Consider the following 19,754-nt stretch of genomic DNA (forward strand, 5'->3'; position numbering starts at 1 on the left):
AGTCTGTGCTGGGTTGATGCAGTGTGGGACAGAGCTCAGTCTGTGCTGGGTTGATGCAGCGTGAGAGAGAGCTCAGTCTGTGCTGGGTTGATGCAGTGTGGGAGAGAGCGCTGTGCTGGGTTGATGCAGTGTGGGAGAGAGCTGAGTCTGTGCTGGGTTGACGCAGTTTCGGAGAGATCTCAGTCTGTGCTGGGTTGATGCAGTCTGGGGGACAGCTCAGTCTGTGCTGGGTTGATGCAGCGTGGGAGAGAGCTCAGTCTGTGCTGGGTTGATGCAGTCTGGGCGAGAGCTCAGTCTGTGCTGGGTTGATGCAGTGTGGGAGAGAGCTCAGTCTGTGCTGGGTTGATGCAGTGTGGGAGAGAGCTCAGTCTGTGCTGGGTTGCTGCAGTGTGGGAGAGAGCTCAGTCTGTGCTGGGTTGATGCAGTGTGGGAGAGAGTTCAGTCTGTGCTGGTTTGATGCAGTGTGGGAGAGAGCTCAATCTGTGCTGGGTTGGTGCAGTGTGGGAGAGAGCTCAGTCTGTGCTGGGTTGGTGCAGTGTGGGAGAGAGCTCAGTCTGTGCTGGATGATGCAGTGTCGGAGAGAGCACAGTCTGTGCTCGATGATGCTGTGCGGGAGAGAGCACAGTCTGTGCTGGATGATGCGGTCTGGGAGAGAGCTCAGTCTGTGCTGAGTTGATGCAGCGTGGGAGAGATCTCAGTCTGTGCGGGGTTGATGCAGCGTGGGAGAGAGCTCAGTCTGAGCTGGGTTAATGCAGCGTGGGAGAGAGCTCAGTCTGTGCTGGGTTGGTGCAGTGTGGGAGAGAGCTCAGTCTGTGCTGGGTTGATGCAGTGTGGGAGAGAGCGCTGTGCTGGGTTGATGCAGTGTGGGAGAGAGCTGAGTCTGTGCTGTGTTGACACAGTGTGGGAGAGAGCTCAGTCTGTGCTGGGTTGATGCAGTCTGGTATACAGCTTAGTCTGTGCTGGGTTGATGCAGCGTGGGAGAGAGCTCAGTCTGTGCTGGGTTGATGCAGTCTGGGCGAGAGCTCAGTCTGTGCTGGGTTGATGCAGAGTGGGAGAGAATTCAGTCTGTGCTGGCTTGGTGCAGTGTGGGAGAGAGCTCAGTCTGTGCTGGGTTGATGCAGTGTGGGAGAGAGCTCAGTCTGTGCTGGGTTGCCGCAGTGTGGGAGAGAGCTCAGTCTGTGCTGGGTTGATGCATTGTGGGAGAGAGTTCAGTCTGTGCTGGTTTGATGCAGTGTGGGAGACAGCTCAATCTGTGCTGGGTTGGTGCAGTGTGGGAGAGAGCTCAGTCTGTGCTGGGTTGGTGCAGTGTGGGAGAGAGCTCAGTCTGTGCTGGATGATGCAGTGTGGGAGAGAGCACAGTCTGTGCTCGATGATGCTGTGCGGGAGAGAGCACAGTCTGACTGGATGATGCGGTTTCGGAGAGAGCTCAGTCTGTGCTGAGTTGATGCAGCGTGGGAGAGAGTTCAGTGTGTGCTGTGTTGGTGCAGTGTGGGAGAGAGCTGAGTCTGTGCTGGGTTGGTGCAGTGTGGGAGAGAGCTCATCTGTGCTGGGTTGGTTCAGTGTGGGAGAGAGCACATTCTGTGGTGAGTTGTTGCAGTGTGGAAAAGAGCTCAGTCGGTGCTGGGTTGGTGCAGTGTGGGAGAGAGCTGAGTCTGTGCTGGGTTGACGCAGTGTCGGAGAGAGCTCAGTCTGTGCTGGGTTGATGCAGTGTGGGACAGAGCTCAGTCTGTGCTGGGTTGATGCAGCGTGAGAGAGAGCTCAGTCTGTGCTGGGTTGATGCAGTGTGGGAGAGAGCGCTGTGCTGGGTTGATGCAGTGTGGGAGAGAGCTGAGTCTGTGCTGGGTTGACGCAGTTTCGGAGAGATCTCAGTCTGTGCTGGGTTGATGCAGTCTGGGGGACAGCTCAGTCTGTGCTGGGTTGATGCAGCGTGGGAGAGAGCTCAGTCTGTGCTGGGTTGATGCAGTCTGGGCGAGAGCTCAGTCTGTGCTGGGTTGATGCAGTGTGGGAGAGAGCTCAGTCTGTGCTGGGTTGATGCAGTGTGGGAGAGAGCTCAGTCTGTGCTGGGTTGCTGCAGTGTGGGAGAGAGCTCAGTCTGTGCTGGGTTGATGCAGTGTGGGAGAGAGTTCAGTCTGTGCTGGTTTGATGCAGTGTGGGAGAGAGCTCAATCTGTGCTGGGTTGGTGCAGTGTGGGAGAGAGCTCAGTCTGTGCTGGGTTGGTGCAGTGTGGGAGAGAGCTCAGTCTGTGCTGGATGATGCAGTGTCGGAGAGAGCACAGTCTGTGCTCGATGATGCTGTGCGGGAGAGAGCACAGTCTGTGCTGGATGATGCGGTCTGGGAGAGAGCTCAGTCTGTGCTGAGTTGATGCAGCGTGGGAGAGATCTCAGTCTGTGCGGGGTTGATGCAGCGTGGGAGAGAGCTCAGTCTGAGCTGGGTTAATGCAGCGTGGGAGAGAGCTCAGTCTGTGCTGGGTTGGTGCAGTGTGGGAGAGAGCTCAGTCTGTGCTGGGTTGATGCAGTGTGGGAGAGAGCGCTGTGCTGGGTTGATGCAGTGTGGGAGAGAGCTGAGTCTGTGCTGTGTTGACACAGTGTGGGAGAGAGCTCAGTCTGTGCTGGGTTGATGCAGTCTGGTATACAGCTTAGTCTGTGCTGGGTTGATGCAGCGTGGGAGAGAGCTCAGTCTGTGCTGGGTTGATGCAGTCTGGGCGAGAGCTCAGTCTGTGCTGGGTTGATGCAGAGTGGGAGAGAATTCAGTCTGTGCTGGCTTGGTGCAGTGTGGGAGAGAGCTCAGTCTGTGCTGGGTTGATGCAGTGTGGGAGAGAGCTCAGTCTGTGCTGGGTTGCTGCAGTGTGGGAGAGAGCTCAGTCTGTGCTGGGTTGATGCATTGTGGGAGAGAGTTCAGTCTGTGCTGGTTTGATGCAGTGTGGGAGACAGCTCAATCTGTGCTGGGTTGGTGCAGTGTGGGAGAGAGCTCAGTCTGTGCTGGGTTGGTGCAGTGTGGGAGAGAGCTCAGTCTGTGCTGGATGATGCAGTGTGGGAGAGAGCTCAATCTGTGCTGGGTTGGTGCAGTGTGGGAGAGAGCTCAGTCTGTGCTGGGTTGGTGCAGTGTGGGAGAGAGCTCAGTCTGTGCTGGATGATGCAGTGTGGGAGAGAGCACAGTCTGTGCTCGATGATGCTGTGCGGGAGAGAGCACAGTCTGACTGGATGATGCGGTTTCGGAGAGAGCTCAGTCTGTGCTGAGTTGATGCAGCGTGGGAGAGATCTCAGTCTGTGCGGGGTTGATGCAGCGTGGGAGAGAGCTGAGTCTGAGCTGGGTTAATGCAGCGTGGGAGAGAGCTCAGTCTGTGCTGGGTTGGTGCAGTGTGGGAGAGAGCTCCGTCTGTGCTGGGTTGGTGCAGTGTGGGAGAGAGCTCTGTCTTTTCTCAGTTGACGCAGTGTTGGAGAGAGCTCAGTCTGTGCTGGGTTGGCGCAGTGTGGGAGAGAGCTAAGTCTGTTCTGGGTTGGAGCAGTGTGGGAGAGAGCACATTCTGTGCTGGGTTGGTGCAGTGTGGGAGAGAGCTCAGTCGGTGCTGGGTTGGTGCAGTGTGGGAGAGAGCACAGTCTGACTGGATGATGCGGTTTCGGAGAGAGCTCAGTCTGTGCTGAGTTGATGCAGCGTGGGAGAGATCTCAGTCTGTGCGGGGTTGATGCAGCGTGGGAGAGAGCTCAGTCTGAGCTGGGTTAATGCAGCGTGGGAGAGAGCTCAGTCTGAGCTGGGTTAATGCAGCGTGGGAGAGAGCTCAGTCTGTGCTGGGTTGGTGCAGTGTGGGAGAGAGCTCCGTCTGTGCTGGGTTGGTGCAGTGTGGGAGAGAGCTCTGTCTTTTCTCAGTTGACGCAGTGTTGGAGAGAGCTCAGTCTGTGCTGGGTTGGCGCAGTGTGGGAGAGAGCTAAGTCTGTTCTGGGTTGGAGCAGTGTGGGAGAGAGCACATTCTGTGCTGGGTTGGTGCAGTGTGGGAGAGAGCTCAGTCGGTGCTGGGTTGGTGCAGTGTGGGAGAGATCTCAGTCGGTGCTGGGTTTGTGCAGTGTGGGAGAGAGCTCAGTCTGTGCTAGGTTGATGCAGTGTGGGAGAGAGCTCAGTCTGTGCTGGGTTGGTGCAGTGTGGGAGAGAGCTCAGTATGTGCTGGGTTGATGCAGTGTGGGAGAGAGCTCCGTCAGTGCTGGGTTGGTGCAGAGTGGGAGAGAGCACAGTCTGTGCTGGGTGATGCAGTGTGGGAGAGAGCTCAGTCGGTGCTGGGTTGGTGCAGTGTGGGTTAGAGCACAGTCTGTGCTGAATGATGAAGTGTGGGAGAGATCTCAGTCTCTGCTGGGTTGATGCAGTGCAGGTGCGAGCTCAGTCTGTGCTGACTTGTTGCAGTGTGGGAGAGAGCTCAGTCGGTGCTGGATTGGCGCCGTGTGGGAGAGAGCTCTGTGCTGGATTGATGCAGTGTGGGAGATAGCTCAGTCTCTGCTGGGTTGGTGCAGTTTGGGAGAGAGCTCAGTCTGTGCTGGTTTGACGCAGTGTGGGAGAGAGCTCAGTCTCTGCTGGGTTGGTGCAGTGTGGGAGAGAGCTCAGTCTGTGCTGGGTTAGTGCAGTGTGGGAGAGAGCTCAGTCTGTGCTGGGTTAGTGCCGTCTAGGAGAGAGCTCAGTCTGTGCTGGGTTGATGCAGTGTGGGAGAGAGCTGAATCTGTGCTGGGTTGATGCAGTGTGGGAGAGAGCACATTCTGTGCTGAGTTGTTGCAGTGTGGGAAAGAGCTCAGTCGGTGCTGGGTTGGTGCAGTGTGGGAGAGAGCTGAGTCTCTGCTGGGTTGATGCAGTGTGGGAGAGAGGGCTGTGCTGGGTTGATGCAGTGTGGGAGAGAGCTGAGTCTGTGCTGGGTTGACGCAGTGTGGGAGAGAGCTCAGTCTGTGCTGGGTTGATGCAGTCTGGGAGACAGCTCAGTCTGTGCTGGGTTGATGCAGCGTGGGAGAGAGTTCAGTCTGTGCTGGGTTGGTGCAGTGTGGGAGAGAGCTGAGTCTGTGCTGGGTTGGTGCAGTGTGGGAGAGAGCTCATCTGTGCTGGGTTGGTTCAGTGTGGGAGAGAGCACATTCTGTGGTGAGTTGTTGCAGTGTGGAAAAGAGCTCAGTCGGTGCTGGGTTGGTGCAGTCTGGGAGAGAGCTGAGTCTGTGCTGGGTTGACGCAGTGTCGGAGAGAGCTCAGTCTGTGCTGGGTTGATGCAGTGTGGGAGAGAGCTCAGTCTGTGCTGGGTTGATGCAGCGTGGGAGAGAGCTCAGTCTGTGCTGGGTTGATGCAGTGTGGGAGAGAGCTCAGTCTGTGCTGGGTTGGTGCAGTGTGGGAGAGAGCTCAGTCTGTGCTGGGTTGATGCAGTGTGGGAGAGATCTCCGTCAGTACTTGGTTGGTGCAGTGTGGGAGAGACCTCAGTCTGTGCTGGGTTGACGCAGTGTGGTAGAGATCTCAGTCTGTGCTGGGTTGGTGCAGTGTGGGAGAGAGCACAGTCTGTGCTGGGTGATGCAGTGTGGGAGAGAGCTCAGTCGGTGCTGGGTTGGTGCAGTGTGGGTTAGAGCACAGTCTGTGCTGAATGATGAAGTGTGGGAGAGATCTCAGTCTGTGCTGGGTTGATGCAGTGTGGGAGAGAGCTCAGTCTGTGCTGGGTTGGTGCAGTGTGGGAGGGATCTCAGTCTGTGCTGGGTTGATGCAGTGCAGGTGCGAGCTCAGTCTGTGCTGACTTGTTGCAGTGTGGGAGAGAGCTCAGTCGGTGCTGGATTGGCGCCGTGTGGGAGGGAGCTCTGTGCTGGATTGATGCAGTGTTGGAGATAGCTCAGTTTCTGCTGGGTTGGTGCAGTTTGGGAGAGAGCTCAGTCTGTGCTGGTTTGACGCTGTGTGGGAGAGAGCTCAGTCTCTGTTGGGTTGGTGCAGTGTGGGAGAGAGCTCAGTCTGTGCTGGGTTAGTGCAGTCTTGGAGAGAGCTCAGTCTGTGCTGGGTTGATGCAGTGTGGGAGAGAGCTGAGTCTGTGCTGGGTTGACGCAGTTTGGGAGAGAGCTCAGTCTGTGCTGGGTTGATGCAGTGTGGGAGAGAGCTCAGTCTGTGCTGGGTTGATGCAGCGTGGGAGAGAGCTCAGTCTGTGCTGGGTTGATGCAGTGTGGGAGGGAGCGCTGTGCTGGGTTGATGCAGTGTGGGAGAGAGCTGAGTCTGTGCTGGGTTGACGCAGTGTGGGAGACAGCTCAGTCTGTGCTGGGTTGATGCAGTCTGGGAGACAGCTCAGTCTGTGCAGGGTTGATGCAGCGTGGGAGAGAGCTCAGTCTGTGCTGGGTTGGTGCAGTGTGGGAGAGAGCTAAGTCTGTGCTGGGTTGGTGCAGTGTGGGAGAGAGCTCATCTGTGCTGGGTTGGTTCAGTGTGGGAGAGAGCACATTCTGTGCTGAGTTGTTGCAGTGTGGAAAAGATCTCAGTCGGTGCTGGGTTGGTGCAGTGTGGGAGAGAGCTGAGTCTGTGCTGGGTTGACGCAGCATGGGAGAGAGCTCAGTCTGTGCTGGGTTGATGCAGTGTGTAAGAGAGCTCAGTCTGTGCTGGGCTGATGCAGCGTGGGAGAGAGCTCTGTCTGTGCTGGGTTGATGCAGTGTGGGAGAGAGCGCTGTGCTGGGTTGATGCAGTGTGGGAGAGAGCTGAGTCTGTGCTGTGTTGACACAGTGTGGGAGAGAGCTCAGTCTGTGCTGGGTTGATGCAGTGTGGGAGAGAGCTCAGTCTGTGCTGGGTTGCTGCAGTGTGGGAGAGAGCTCAGTCTGTGCTGGGTTGATGCATTGTGGGAGAGAGTTCAGTCTGTGCTGGTTTGATGCAGTGTGGGAGACAGCTCAATCTGTGCTGGGTTGGTGCAGTGTGGGAGAGAGCTCAGTCTGTGCTGGGTTGGTGCAGTGTGGGAGAGAGCTCAGTCTGTGCTGGATGATGCAGTGTGGGAGAGAGCTCAATCTGTGCTGGGTTGGTGCAGTGTGGGAGAGAGCTCAGTCTGTGCTGGGTTGGTGCAGTGTGGGAGAGAGCTCAGTCTGTGCTGGATGATGCAGTGTGGGAGAGAGCACAGTCTGTGCTCGATGATGCTGTGCGGGAGAGAGCACAGTCTGACTGGATGATGCGGTTTCGGAGAGAGCTCAGTCTGTGCTGAGTTGATGCAGCGTGGGAGAGATCTCAGTCTGTGCGGGGTTGATGCAGCGTGGGAGAGAGCTGAGTCTGAGCTGGGTTAATGCAGCGTGGGAGAGAGCTCAGTCTGTGCTGGGTTGGTGCAGTGTGGGAGAGAGCTCCGTCTGTGCTGGGTTGGTGCAGTGTGGGAGAGAGCTCTGTCTTTTCTCAGTTGACGCAGTGTTGGAGAGAGCTCAGTCTGTGCTGGGTTGGCGCAGTGTGGGAGAGAGCTAAGTCTGTTCTGGGTTGGAGCAGTGTGGGAGAGAGCACATTCTGTGCTGGGTTGGTGCAGTGTGGGAGAGAGCTCAGTCGGTGCTGGGTTGGTGCAGTGTGGGAGAGAGCACAGTCTGACTGGATGATGCGGTTTCGGAGAGAGCTCAGTCTGTGCTGAGTTGATGCAGCGTGGGAGAGATCTCAGTCTGTGCGGGGTTGATGCAGCGTGGGAGAGAGCTCAGTCTGAGCTGGGTTAATGCAGCGTGGGAGAGAGCTCAGTCTGAGCTGGGTTAATGCAGCGTGGGAGAGAGCTCAGTCTGTGCTGGGTTGGTGCAGTGTGGGAGAGAGCTCCGTCTGTGCTGGGTTGGTGCAGTGTGGGAGAGAGCTCTGTCTTTTCTCAGTTGACGCAGTGTTGGAGAGAGCTCAGTCTGTGCTGGGTTGGCGCAGTGTGGGAGAGAGCTAAGTCTGTTCTGGGTTGGAGCAGTGTGGGAGAGAGCACATTCTGTGCTGGGTTGGTGCAGTGTGGGAGAGAGCTCAGTCGGTGCTGGGTTGGTGCAGTGTGGGAGAGATCTCAGTCGGTGCTGGGTTTGTGCAGTGTGGGAGAGAGCTCAGTCTGTGCTAGGTTGATGCAGTGTGGGAGAGAGCTCAGTCTGTGCTGGGTTGGTGCAGTGTGGGAGAGAGCTCAGTATGTGCTGGGTTGATGCAGTGTGGGAGAGAGCTCCGTCAGTGCTGGGTTGGTGCAGAGTGGGAGAGAGCACAGTCTGTGCTGGGTGATGCAGTGTGGGAGAGAGCTCAGTCGGTGCTGGGTTGGTGCAGTGTGGGTTAGAGCACAGTCTGTGCTGAATGATGAAGTGTGGGAGAGATCTCAGTCTCTGCTGGGTTGATGCAGTGCAGGTGCGAGCTCAGTCTGTGCTGACTTGTTGCAGTGTGGGAGAGAGCTCAGTCGGTGCTGGATTGGCGCCGTGTGGGAGAGAGCTCTGTGCTGGATTGATGCAGTGTGGGAGATAGCTCAGTCTCTGCTGGGTTGGTGCAGTTTGGGAGAGAGCTCAGTCTGTGCTGGTTTGACGCAGTGTGGGAGAGAGCTCAGTCTCTGCTGGGTTGGTGCAGTGTGGGAGAGAGCTCAGTCTGTGCTGGGTTAGTGCAGTGTGGGAGAGAGCTCAGTCTGTGCTGGGTTAGTGCCGTCTAGGAGAGAGCTCAGTCTGTGCTGGGTTGATGCAGTGTGGGAGAGAGCTGAATCTGTGCTGGGTTGATGCAGTGTGGGAGAGAGCACATTCTGTGCTGAGTTGTTGCAGTGTGGGAAAGAGCTCAGTCGGTGCTGGGTTGGTGCAGTGTGGGAGAGAGCTGAGTCTCTGCTGGGTTGATGCAGTGTGGGAGAGAGGGCTGTGCTGGGTTGATGCAGTGTGGGAGAGAGCTGAGTCTGTGCTGGGTTGACGCAGTGTGGGAGAGAGCTCAGTCTGTGCTGGGTTGATGCAGTCTGGGAGACAGCTCAGTCTGTGCTGGGTTGATGCAGCGTGGGAGAGAGTTCAGTCTGTGCTGGGTTGGTGCAGTGTGGGAGAGAGCTGAGTCTGTGCTGGGTTGGTGCAGTGTGGGAGAGAGCTCATCTGTGCTGGGTTGGTTCAGTGTGGGAGAGAGCACATTCTGTGGTGAGTTGTTGCAGTGTGGAAAAGAGCTCAGTCGGTGCTGGGTTGGTGCAGTCTGGGAGAGAGCTGAGTCTGTGCTGGGTTGACGCAGTGTCGGAGAGAGCTCAGTCTGTGCTGGGTTGATGCAGTGTGGGAGAGAGCTCAGTCTGTGCTGGGTTGATGCAGCGTGGGAGAGAGCTCAGTCTGTGCTGGGTTGATGCAGTGTGGGAGAGAGCTCAGTCTGTGCTGGGTTGGTGCAGTGTGGGAGAGAGCTCAGTCTGTGCTGGGTTGATGCAGTGTGGGAGAGATCTCCGTCAGTACTTGGTTGGTGCAGTGTGGGAGAGACCTCAGTCTGTGCTGGGTTGACGCAGTGTGGTAGAGATCTCAGTCTGTGCTGGGTTGGTGCAGTGTGGGAGAGAGCACAGTCTGTGCTGGGTGATGCAGTGTGGGAGAGAGCTCAGTCGGTGCTGGGTTGGTGCAGTGTGGGTTAGAGCACAGTCTGTGCTGAATGATGAAGTGTGGGAGAGATCTCAGTCTGTGCTGGGTTGATGCAGTGTGGGAGAGAGCTCAGTCTGTGCTGGGTTGGTGCAGTGTGGGAGGGATCTCAGTCTGTGCTGGGTTGATGCAGTGCAGGTGCGAGCTCAGTCTGTGCTGACTTGTTGCAGTGTGGGAGAGAGCTCAGTCGGTGCTGGATTGGCGCCGTGTGGGAGGGAGCTCTGTGCTGGATTGATGCAGTGTTGGAGATAGCTCAGTTTCTGCTGGGTTGGTGCAGTTTGGGAGAGAGCTCAGTCTGTGCTGGTTTGACGCTGTGTGGGAGAGAGCTCAGTCTCTGTTGGGTTGGTGCAGTGTGGGAGAGAGCTCAGTCTGTGCTGGGTTAGTGCAGTCTTGGAGAGAGCTCAGTCTGTGCTGGGTTGATGCAGTGTGGGAGAGAGCTGAGTCTGTGCTGGGTTGACGCAGTTTGGGAGAGAGCTCAGTCTGTGCTGGGTTGATGCAGTGTGGGAGAGAGCTCAGTCTGTGCTGGGTTGATGCAGCGTGGGAGAGAGCTCAGTCTGTGCTGGGTTGATGCAGTGTGGGAGGGAGCGCTGTGCTGGGTTGATGCAGTGTGGGAGAGAGCTGAGTCTGTGCTGGGTTGACGCAGTGTGGGAGACAGCTCAGTCTGTGCTGGGTTGATGCAGTCTGGGAGACAGCTCAGTCTGTGCAGGGTTGATGCAGCGTGGGAGAGAGCTCAGTCTGTGCTGGGTTGGTGCAGTGTGGGAGAGAGCTAAGTCTGTGCTGGGTTGGTGCAGTGTGGGAGAGAGCTCATCTGTGCTGGGTTGGTTCAGTGTGGGAGAGAGCACATTCTGTGCTGAGTTGTTGCAGTGTGGAAAAGATCTCAGTCGGTGCTGGGTTGGTGCAGTGTGGGAGAGAGCTGAGTCTGTGCTGGGTTGACGCAGCATGGGAGAGAGCTCAGTCTGTGCTGGGTTGATGCAGTGTGTAAGAGAGCTCAGTCTGTGCTGGGCTGATGCAGCGTGGGAGAGAGCTCTGTCTGTGCTGGGTTGATGCAGTGTGGGAGAGAGCGCTGTGCTGGGTTGATGCAGTGTGGGAGAGAGCTGAGTCTGTGCTGTGTTGACACAGTGTGGGAGAGAGCTCAGTCTGTGCTGGGTTGATGCAGTCTGGTATACAGCTTAGTCTGTGCTGGGTTGATGCAGTCTGGGCGAGAGCTCAGTCTGTGCTGGGTTGATGCAGAGTGGGAGAGAATTCAGTCTGTGCTGGCTTGGTGCAGTGTGGGAGAGAGCTCAGTCTGTGCTGGGTTGATGCAGTGTCGGAGAGAGCTCAGTCTGTGCTGGGTTGCTGCAGTGTGGGAGAGAGCTCAGTCTGTGCTGGGTTGATGCATTGTGGGAGAGAGTTCAGTCTGTGCTGGTTTGATGCAGTGTGGGAGACAGCTCAATCTGTGCTGGGTTGGTGCAGTGTGGGAGAGAGCTCAGTCTGTGCTGGGTTGGTGCAGTGTGGGAGAGAGCTCAGTCTGTGCTGGATGATGCAGTGTGGGAGAGAGCACAGTCTGTGTTCGATGATGCTGTGCGGGAGAGAGCACAGTCTGTGCTGGATGATGCGGTTTCGGAGAGAGCTCAGTCTGTGCTGAGTTGATGCAGCGTGGGAGAGATCTCAGTCTGTGCGGGGTTGATGCAGCGTGGGAGAGAGCTCAGTCTGAGCTGGGTTAATGCAGCGTGGGAGAGAGCTCAGTCTGTGCTGGGTTGGTGCAGTGTGGGAGAGAGCTCAGTCTGTGCTGGGTTGGTGCAGTGTGGGAGAGAGCTCTGTCTTTTCTGGGTTGACGCAGTGTTGGAGAGAGCTCAGTCTGTGCTGGGTTGGCGCAGTGTGGGAGAGAGCTCAGTCTGTTCTGGGTTGGTGCAGTGTGGGAGAGAGCACATTCTGTGCTGCGTTGGTGCAGTGTGGGAGAGAGCTCAGTCGGTGCTGGGTTGGTGCAGTGTGGGAGAGAGCTCAGTCGGTGCTGGGTTGGTGCAGTGTGCGAGAGAGCTCAGTCTGTGCTAGGTTGATGCAGTGTGGGAGAGAGCTCAGTCTGTGCTGGGTTGGTGCAGTGTGGGAGAGAGCTCAGTCTGTGCTGGGTTGATGCAGTGTGGGAGAGAGCTCCGTCAGTGCTGGGTTGGTGCAGTGTGGGAGAGACCTCAGTCTGTTCTGGGTTGACGCAGTGTGGTAGAGATCTCAGTCTGTGCTGGGTTGGTGCAGTGTGGGAGAGAGCACAGTCTGTGCTGGGTGATGCAGTGTGGGAGAGAGCTCAGTCGGTGCTGGGTTGGTGCAGTGTGGGTTAGAGCACAGTCTGTGCTGAATGATGAAGTGTGGGAGAGATCTCAGTCTGTGCTGACTTGTTGCAGTGTGGGAGAGAGCTCAGTCGGTGCTGGATTGGCGCCGTGTGGGAGAGAGCTCTGTGCTGGATTGATGCAGTGTGGAGATAGCTCAGTCTCTGCTGGGTTGGTGCAGTTTGGGAGAGAGCTCATTCTGTGCTGGTTTGACGCAGTGTGGGAGAGAGCTCAGTCTCTGCTGGGTTGGTGCAGTGTGGGAGAGAGCTCAGTCTGTGCTGGGTTAGTGCAGTCTAGGAGAGAGCTCAGTCTGTGCTGGGTTGATGCAGTGTGGGAGAGAGCTGAATCTGTGCTGGGTTGATGCAGTGTGGGAGAGAGCACATTCTGTGCTGAGTTGTTGCAGTGTGGGAAAGAGCTCAGTCTGTGCTGGGTTGACGCAGTTTGGGAGAGAGCTCAGTCTGTGCTGGGTTTATGCAGTGTGGGAGAGAGCTCAGTCTGTGCTGGGTTGATGCAGCGTGGGAGAGAGCTCAGTCTGTGCTGGGTTGATGCAGTGTGGGAGAGAGCGCTGTGCTGGGTTGATGCAGTGTGGGAGAGAGCTGAGTCTGTGCTGGGTTGACGCAGTGTGGGAGAGAGCTCAGTCTGTGCTGGGTTGATGCAGTCTGGGAGACAGCTCAGTCTGTGCTGGGTTGATGCAGCGTGGGAGAGAGCTCAGTCTGTGCTAGGTTGGTGCAGTGTGGGAGAGAGCTGAGTCTGTGCCTGGTTGGTGCAGTGTGGGAGAGAGCTCATCTGTGCTGGGTTGGTTCAGTGTGGGAGAGAGCACATTCTGTGCTGAGTTGTTGCAGTGTGGAAAAGAGCTCAGTCGGTGCTGGGTTGGTGCAGTGTGGGAGAGAGCTGTGTCTGTGCTGGGTTGACGCAGCGTGGGAGAGAGCTCAGTCTGTGCTGGGTTGATGCAGTGTGGGAGAGAGCTCAGTCTGTGCTGGGCTGATGCAGCGTGGGAGAGAGCTCAGTCTGTGCTGGGTTGATGCAGTGTGGGAGAGAGCGCTGTGCTGGGTTGATGCAGTGTGGGAGAGAGCTGAGTCTGTGCTGGGTTGACACAGTGTGGGAGAGAGCTCAGTCTGTGCTGGGTTGATGCAGTCTGGGATACAGCTCAGTCTGTGCTGGGTTGATGCAGCGTGGGAGAGAGCTCAGTCTGTGCTGGGTTGATGCAGTCTGGGCGAGAGCTCAGTCTGTGCTGGGTTGATGCAGAGTGGGAGAGAATTCAGTCTGTGCTGGCTTGGTGCAGTGTGGGAGAGAGCTCAGTCTGTGCTGGGTTGATGCAGTGTGAGAGAGAGCTCAGTCTGTGCTGGGTTGCTGCAGTGTGGGAGAGAGCTCAGTCTGTGCGGGCTTGATGCAGTGTGGGAGAGAGTTCAGTCTTTGCTGGTTTGATGCAGTGTGGGAGAGAGCTCAATCTGTGCTGAGTTGGTGCAATGTGGGAGAGAGCTCAGTCTGTGCTGGGTTGGTGCAGTGTGGGAGAGAGCTCAGTCTGTGCTGGATGATGCTGTGCGGGAGAGAGCACAGTCTGTGCTGGATGATGCGGTTTCGGAGAGAGCTCAGTCTGTGCTGAGTTGATGCAGCGTGGGAGAGATCTCAGTCTGTGCGGGGTTGATGCAGCGTGGGAGAGAGCTCAGTCTGAGCTGGGTTTATGCAGCGTGGGAGAGAGCTCAGTCTGTGCTGGTTTGGTGCAGTGTGGGAGAGAGCTCAGTATGTGCTGGGTTGGTGCAGTGTGGGAGAGAGCTCTGTCTTTTCTGGGTTGACGCAGTGTTGGAGAGAGCTCAGTCTGTGCTGGGTTGGCGCAGTGTGGGAGAGAGCTCAGTCTGTTCGGGGTTGGTGCAGTGTGGGAGAGAACACATTCTGTGCTGGGTTGGTGCAGTGTTGGAGAGAGCTCAGTCGGTGCTGGGTTGGTGCAGTGTGGGAGAGAGCTCAGTCGGTGCTGGGTTGGTGCAGTGTGGGAGACAGCTCAGTCTGTGCTAGGTTGATGCAGTGTGGGAGAGAGCTCAGTCTGTGCTGGGTTGGTGCAGTGTGGGAGAGAGCTCAGTCTGTGCTGGGTTGATGCAGTGTGGGAGAGAGCTCCGTCAGTGCTGGGTTGGTGCAGTGTGGGAGAGACCTCAGTCTGTTCTGGGTTGACGCAGTGTGGTAGAGATCTCAGTCTGTGCTGGGTTGGTGCAGTGTGGGAGAGAGCACAGTCTGTGCTGGGTGATGCAGTGTGGGAGAGAGCTCAGTCTGTGCTGGGTTGATGCAGTCTGGGCGAGAGCTCAGTCTGTGCTGGGTTGATGCAGAGTGGGAGAGAGTTCAGTCTTTGCTGGTTTGATGCAGTGTGGGAGAGAGCTCAGTCTGTGCTGGGTTGGTGCAGTGTGGGAGAGAGCACAGTCTGTGCTGGGTTGATGCTGTGCAGGTGCGAGCTCAGTCTGTGCTGACTTGTTGCAGTGTGGGAGAGAGCTCAGTCGGTGCTGGATTGGTGCCGTGTGGGAGAGAGCTCTGTGCTGGATTGATGCAGTGTGGGAGATAGCTCAGTCTCTGCTGGGTTGGTGCAGTTTGGGAGAGAGCTCAGTCTGTGCTGGTTTGACACAGTGTGGGAGAGAGCTCAGTCTCTGCTGGGTTGGTGCAGTGTGGGAGAGAGCTCAGTCTGTGCTGGGTTAGTGCAGTCTAGGAGAGAGCTCAGTCTGTGCTGGGTTGATGCAGTGTGGGAGAGAGCTGAATCTGTGCTGGGTTGATGCAGTGTGGGAGAGAGCACATTCTGTGCTGAGTTGTTGCAGTGTGGGAAAGAGCTCAGTCGGTGCTGGGTTGGTGCAGTGTGGGAGAGAGCTGAGTATGTGCTGGGTTGACGCAGTGTGGGAGAGAGCTCAGTCTGTGCTGGGTTGATGCATTGTGGGAGAGAGCTCAGTCTGTGCTGGGTTGATGCAGCGTGGGAGAGAGCTCAGTCTGTGCTGGGTTGATGCAGTGTGGGAGAGAGGGCTGTGCTGGGTTGATGCAGTGTGGGAGAGCTGAGTCTGTGCTGGGTTGACGCAGTGTGGGAGAGAGCTCAGTCTGTGCTGGGTTGATGCAGTCTGGGAGACAGCTCAGTCTGTGCTGTGTTGATGCAGCGTGGGAGAGAGTTCAGTCTGTGCTGTGTTGGTGCAGTGTGGGAGAGAGCTGAGTCTGTGCTGGGTTGGTGCAGTGTGGGAGAGAGCTCATCTGTGCTGGGTTGGTTCAGTGTGGGAGAGAGCACATTCTGTGGTGAGTTGTTGCAGTGTGGAAAAGAGCTCAGTCGGTGCTGGGTTGGTGCAGTGTGGGAGAGAGCTGAGTCTGTGCTGGGTTGACGCAGTGTCGGAGAGAGCTCAGTCTGTGCTGGGTTGATGCAGTGTGGGACAGAGCTCAGTCTGTGCTGGGTTGATGCAGCGTGAGAGAGAGCTCAGTCTGTGCTGGGTTGATGCAGTGTGGGAGAGAGCGCTGTGCTGGGTTGATGCAGTGTGGGAGAGAGCTGAGTCTGTGCTGGGTTGACGCAGTTTCGGAGAGATCTCAGTCTGTGCTGGGTTGATGCAGTCTGGGGGACAGCTCAGTCTGTGCTGGGTTGATGCAGCGTGGGAGAGAGCTCAGTCTGTGCTGGGTTGATGCAGTCTGGGCGAGAGCTCAGTCTGTGCTGGGTTGATGCAGTGTGGGAGAGAGCTCAGTCTGTGCTGGGTTGATGCAGTGTGGGAGAGAGCTCAGTCTGTGCTGGGTTGCTGCAGTGTGGGAGAGAGCTCAGTCTGTGCTGGGTTGATGCAGTGTGGGAGAGAGTTCAGTCTGTGCTGGTTTGATGCAGTGTGGGAGAGAGCTCAATCTGTGCTGGGTTGGTGCAGTGTGGGAGAGAGCTCAGTCTGTGCTGGGTTGGTGCAGTGTGGGAGAGAGCTCAGTCTGTGCTGGATGATGCAGTGTCGGAGAGAGCACAGTCTGTGCTCGATGATGCTGTGCGGGAGAGAGCACAGTCTGTGCTGGATGATGCGGTCTGGGAGAGAGCTCAGTCTGTGCTGAGTTGATGCAGCGTGGGAGAGATCTCAGTCTGTGCGGGGTTGATGCAGCGTGGGAGAGAGCTCAGTCTGAGCTGGGTTAATGCAGCGTGGGAGAGAGCTCAGTCTGTGCTGGGTTGGTGCAGTGTGGGAGAGAGCTCAGTCTGTGCTGGGTTGATGCAGTGTGGGAGAGAGCGCTGTGCTGGGTTGATGCAGTGTGGGAGAGAGCTGAGTCTGTGCTGTGTTGACACAGTGTGGGAGAGAGCTCAGTCTGTGCTGGGTTGATGCAGTCTGGTATACAGCTTAGTCTGTGCTGGGTTGATGCAGCGTGGGAGAGAGCTCAGTCTGTGCTGGGTTGATGCAGTCTGGGCGAGAGCTCAGTCTGTGCTGGGTTGATGCAGAGTGGGAGAGAATTCAGTCTGTGCTGGCTTGGTGCAGTGTGGGAGAGAGCTCAGTCTGTGCTGGGTTGATGCAGTGTGGGAGAGAGCTCAGTCTGTGCTGGGTTGCTGCAGTGTGGGAGAGAGCTCAGTCTGTGCTGGGTTGATGCATTGTGGGAGAGAGTTCAGTCTGTGCTGGTTTGATGCAGTGTGGGAGAGAGCTCAATCTGTGCTGGGTTGGTGCAGTGTGGGAGAGAGCTCAGTCTGTGCTGGGTTGGTGCAGTGTGGGAGAGAGCTCAGTCTGTGCTGGATGATGCAGTGTGGGAGAGAGCACAGTCTGTGCTCGATGATGCTGTGCGGGAGAGAGCACAGTCTGACTGGATGATGCGGTTTCGGAGAGAGCTCAGTCTGTGCTGAGTTGATGCAGCGTGGGAGAGAGTTCAGTCTGTGCTGTGTTGGTGCAGTGTGGGAGAGAGCTGAGTCTGTGCTGGGTTGGTGCAGTGTGGGAGAGAGCTCATCTGTGCTGGGTTGGTTCAGTGTGGGAGAGAGCACATTCTGTGGTGAGTTGTTGCAGTGTGGAAAAGAGCTCAGTCGGTGCTGGGTTGGTGCAGTGTGGGAGAGAGCTGAGTCTGTGCTGGGTTGACGCAGTGTCGGAGAGATCTCAGTCTGTGCTGGGTTGATGCAGTGTGGGACAGAGCTCAGTCTGTGCTGGGTTGATGCAGCGTGAGAGAGAGCTCAGTCTGTGCTGGGTTGATGCAGTGTGGGAGAGAGCGCTGTGCTGGGTTGATGCAGTGTGGGAGAGAGCTGAGTCTGTGCTGGGTTGACGCAGTTTCGGAGAGATCTCAGTCTGTGCTGGGTTGATGCAGTCTGGGGGACAGCTCAGTCTGTGCTGGGTTGATGCAGCGTGGGAGAGAGCTCAGTCTGTGCTGGGTTGATGCAGTCTGGGCGAGAGCTCAGTCTGTGCTGGGTTGATGCAGTGTGGGAGAGAGCTCAGTCTGTGCTGGGTTGATGCAGTGTGGGAGAGAGCTCAGTCTGTGCTGGGTTGCTGCAGTGTGGGAGAGAGCTCAGTCTGTGCTGGGTTGATGCAGTGTGGGAGAGAGTTCAGTCTGTGCTGGTTTGATGCAGTGTGGGAGAGAGCTCAATCTGTGCTGGGTTGGTGCAGTGTGGGAGAGAGCTCAGTCTGTGCTGGGTTGGTGCAGTGTGGGAGAGAACTCAGTCTGTGCTGGATGATGCAGTGTCGGAGAGAGCACAGTCTGTGCTCGATGATGCTGTGCGGGAGAGAGCACAGTCTGTGCTGGATGATGCGGTCTGGGAGAGAGCTCAGTCTGTGCTGAGTTGATGCAGCGTGGGAGAGATCTCAGTCTGTGCGGGGTTGATGCAGCGTGGGAGAGAGCTCAGTCTGAGCTGGGTTAATGCAGCGTGGGAGAGAGCTCAGTCTGTGCTGGGTTGGTGCAGTGTGGGAGAGAGCTCAGTCTGTGCTGGGTTGATGCAGTGTGGGAGAGAGCGCTGTGCTGGGTTGATGCAGTGTGGGAGAGAGCTGAGTCTGTGCTGTGTTGACACAGTGTGGGAGAGAGCTCAGTCTGTGCTGGGTTGATGCAGTCTGGTATACAGCTTAGTCTGTGCTGGGTTGATGCAGCGTGGGAGAGAGCTCAGTCTGTGCTGGGTTGATGCAGTCTGGGCGAGAGCTCAGTCTGTGCTGGGTTGATGCAGAGTGGGAGAGAATTCAGTCTGTGCTGGCTTGGTGCAGTGTGGGAGAGAGCTCAGTCTGTGCTGGGTTGATGCAGTGTGGGAGAGAGCTCAGTCTGTGCTGGGTTGCTGCAGTGTGGGAGAGAGCTCAGTCTGTGCTGGGTTGATGCATTGTGGGAGAGAGTTCAGTCTGTGCTGGTTTGATGCAGTGTGGGAGACAGCTCAATCTGTGCTGGGTTGGTGCAGTGTGGGAGAGAGCTCAGTCTGTGCTGGGTTGGTGCAGTGTGGGAGAGAGCTCAGTCTGTGCTGGATGATGCAGTGTGGGAGAGAGCACAGTCTGTGCTCGATGATGCTGTGCGGGAGAGAGCACAGTCTGACTGGATGATGCGGTTTCGGAGAGAGCTCAGTCTGTGCTGAGTTGATGCAGCGTGGGAGAGATCTCAGTCTGTGCGGGGTTGATGCAGCGTGGGAGAGAGCTCAGTCTGAGCTGGGTTAATGCAGCGTGGGAGAGAGCTCAGTCTGTGCTGGGTTGGTGCAGTGTGGGAGAGAGCTCCGTCTGTGCTGGGTTGGTGCAGTGTGGGAGAGAGCTCTGTCTTTTCTCAGTTGACGCAGTGTTGGAGAGAGCTCAGTCTGTGCTGGGTTGGCGCAGTGTGGGAGAGAGCTAAGTCTGTTCTGGGTTGGAGCAGTGTGGGAGAGAGCACATTCTGTGCTGGGTTGGTGCAGTGTGGGAGAGAGCTCAGTCGGTGCTGGGTTGGTGCAGTGTGGGAGAGATCTCAGTCGGTGCTGGGTTTGTGCAGTGTGGGAGAGAGCTCAGTCTGTGCTAGGTTGATGCAGTGTGGGAGAGAGCTCAGTCTGTGCTGGGTTGGTGCAGTGTGGGAGAGAGCTCAGTATGTGCTGGGTTGATGCAGTGTGGGAGAGAGCTCCGTCAGTGCTGGGTTGGTGCAGAGTGGGAGAGAGCACAGTCTGTGCTGGGTGATGCAGTGTGGGAGAGAGCTCAGTCGGTGCTGGGTTGGTGCAGTGTGGGTTAGAGCAGAGTCTGTGCTGAATGATGAAGTGTGGGAGAGATCTCAGTCTCTGCTGGGTTGATGCAGTGCAGGTGCGAGCTCAGTCTGTGCTGACTTGTTGCAGTGTGGGAGAGAGCTCAGTCGGTGCTGGATTGGCGCCGTGTGGGAGAGAGCTCTGTGCTGGATTGATGCAGTGTGGGAGATAGCTCAGTCTCTGCTGGGTTGGTGCAGTTTGGGAGAGAGCTCAGTCTGTGCTGGTTTGACGCAGTGTGGGAGAGAGCTCAGTCTCTGCTGGGTTGGTGCAGTGTGGGAGAGAGCTCAGTCTGTGCTGGGTTAGTGCAGTGTGGGAGAGAGCTCAGTCTGTGCTGGGTTAGTGCCGTCTAGGAGAGAGCTCAGTCTGTGCTGGGTTGATGCAGTGTGGGAGAGAGCTGAATCTGTGCTGGGTTGATGCAGTGTGGGAGAGAGCACATTCTGTGCTGAGTTGTTGCAGTGTGGGAAAGAGCTCAGTCGGTGCTGGGTTGGTGCAGTGTGGGAGAGAGCTGAGTCTCTGCTGGGTTGATGCAGTGTGGGAGAGAGGGCTGTGCTGGGTTGATGCAGTGTGGGAGAGAGCTGAGTCTGTGCTGGGTTGACGCAGTGTGGGAGAGAGCTCAGTCTGTGCTGGGTTGATGCAGTCTGGGAGACAGCTCAGTCTGTGCTGGGTAGATGCAGCGTGGGAGAGAGTTCAGTCTGTGCTGGGTTGGTGCAGTGTGGGAGAGAGCTGAGTCTGTGCTGGGTTGGTGCAGTGTGGGAGAGAGCTCATATGTGCTGGGTTGGTTCAGTGTGGGAGAGAGCACATTCTGTGGTGAGTTGTTGCAGTGTGGAAAAGAGCTCAGTCGGTGCTGGGTTG

The sequence above is a fragment of the Mobula birostris genome, chromosome 6 (genome assembly GCF_030028105.1).
Source record: "Mobula birostris isolate sMobBir1 chromosome 6, sMobBir1.hap1, whole genome shotgun sequence".
NCBI lineage: Eukaryota > Metazoa > Chordata > Chondrichthyes > Myliobatiformes > Myliobatidae > Mobula > Mobula birostris.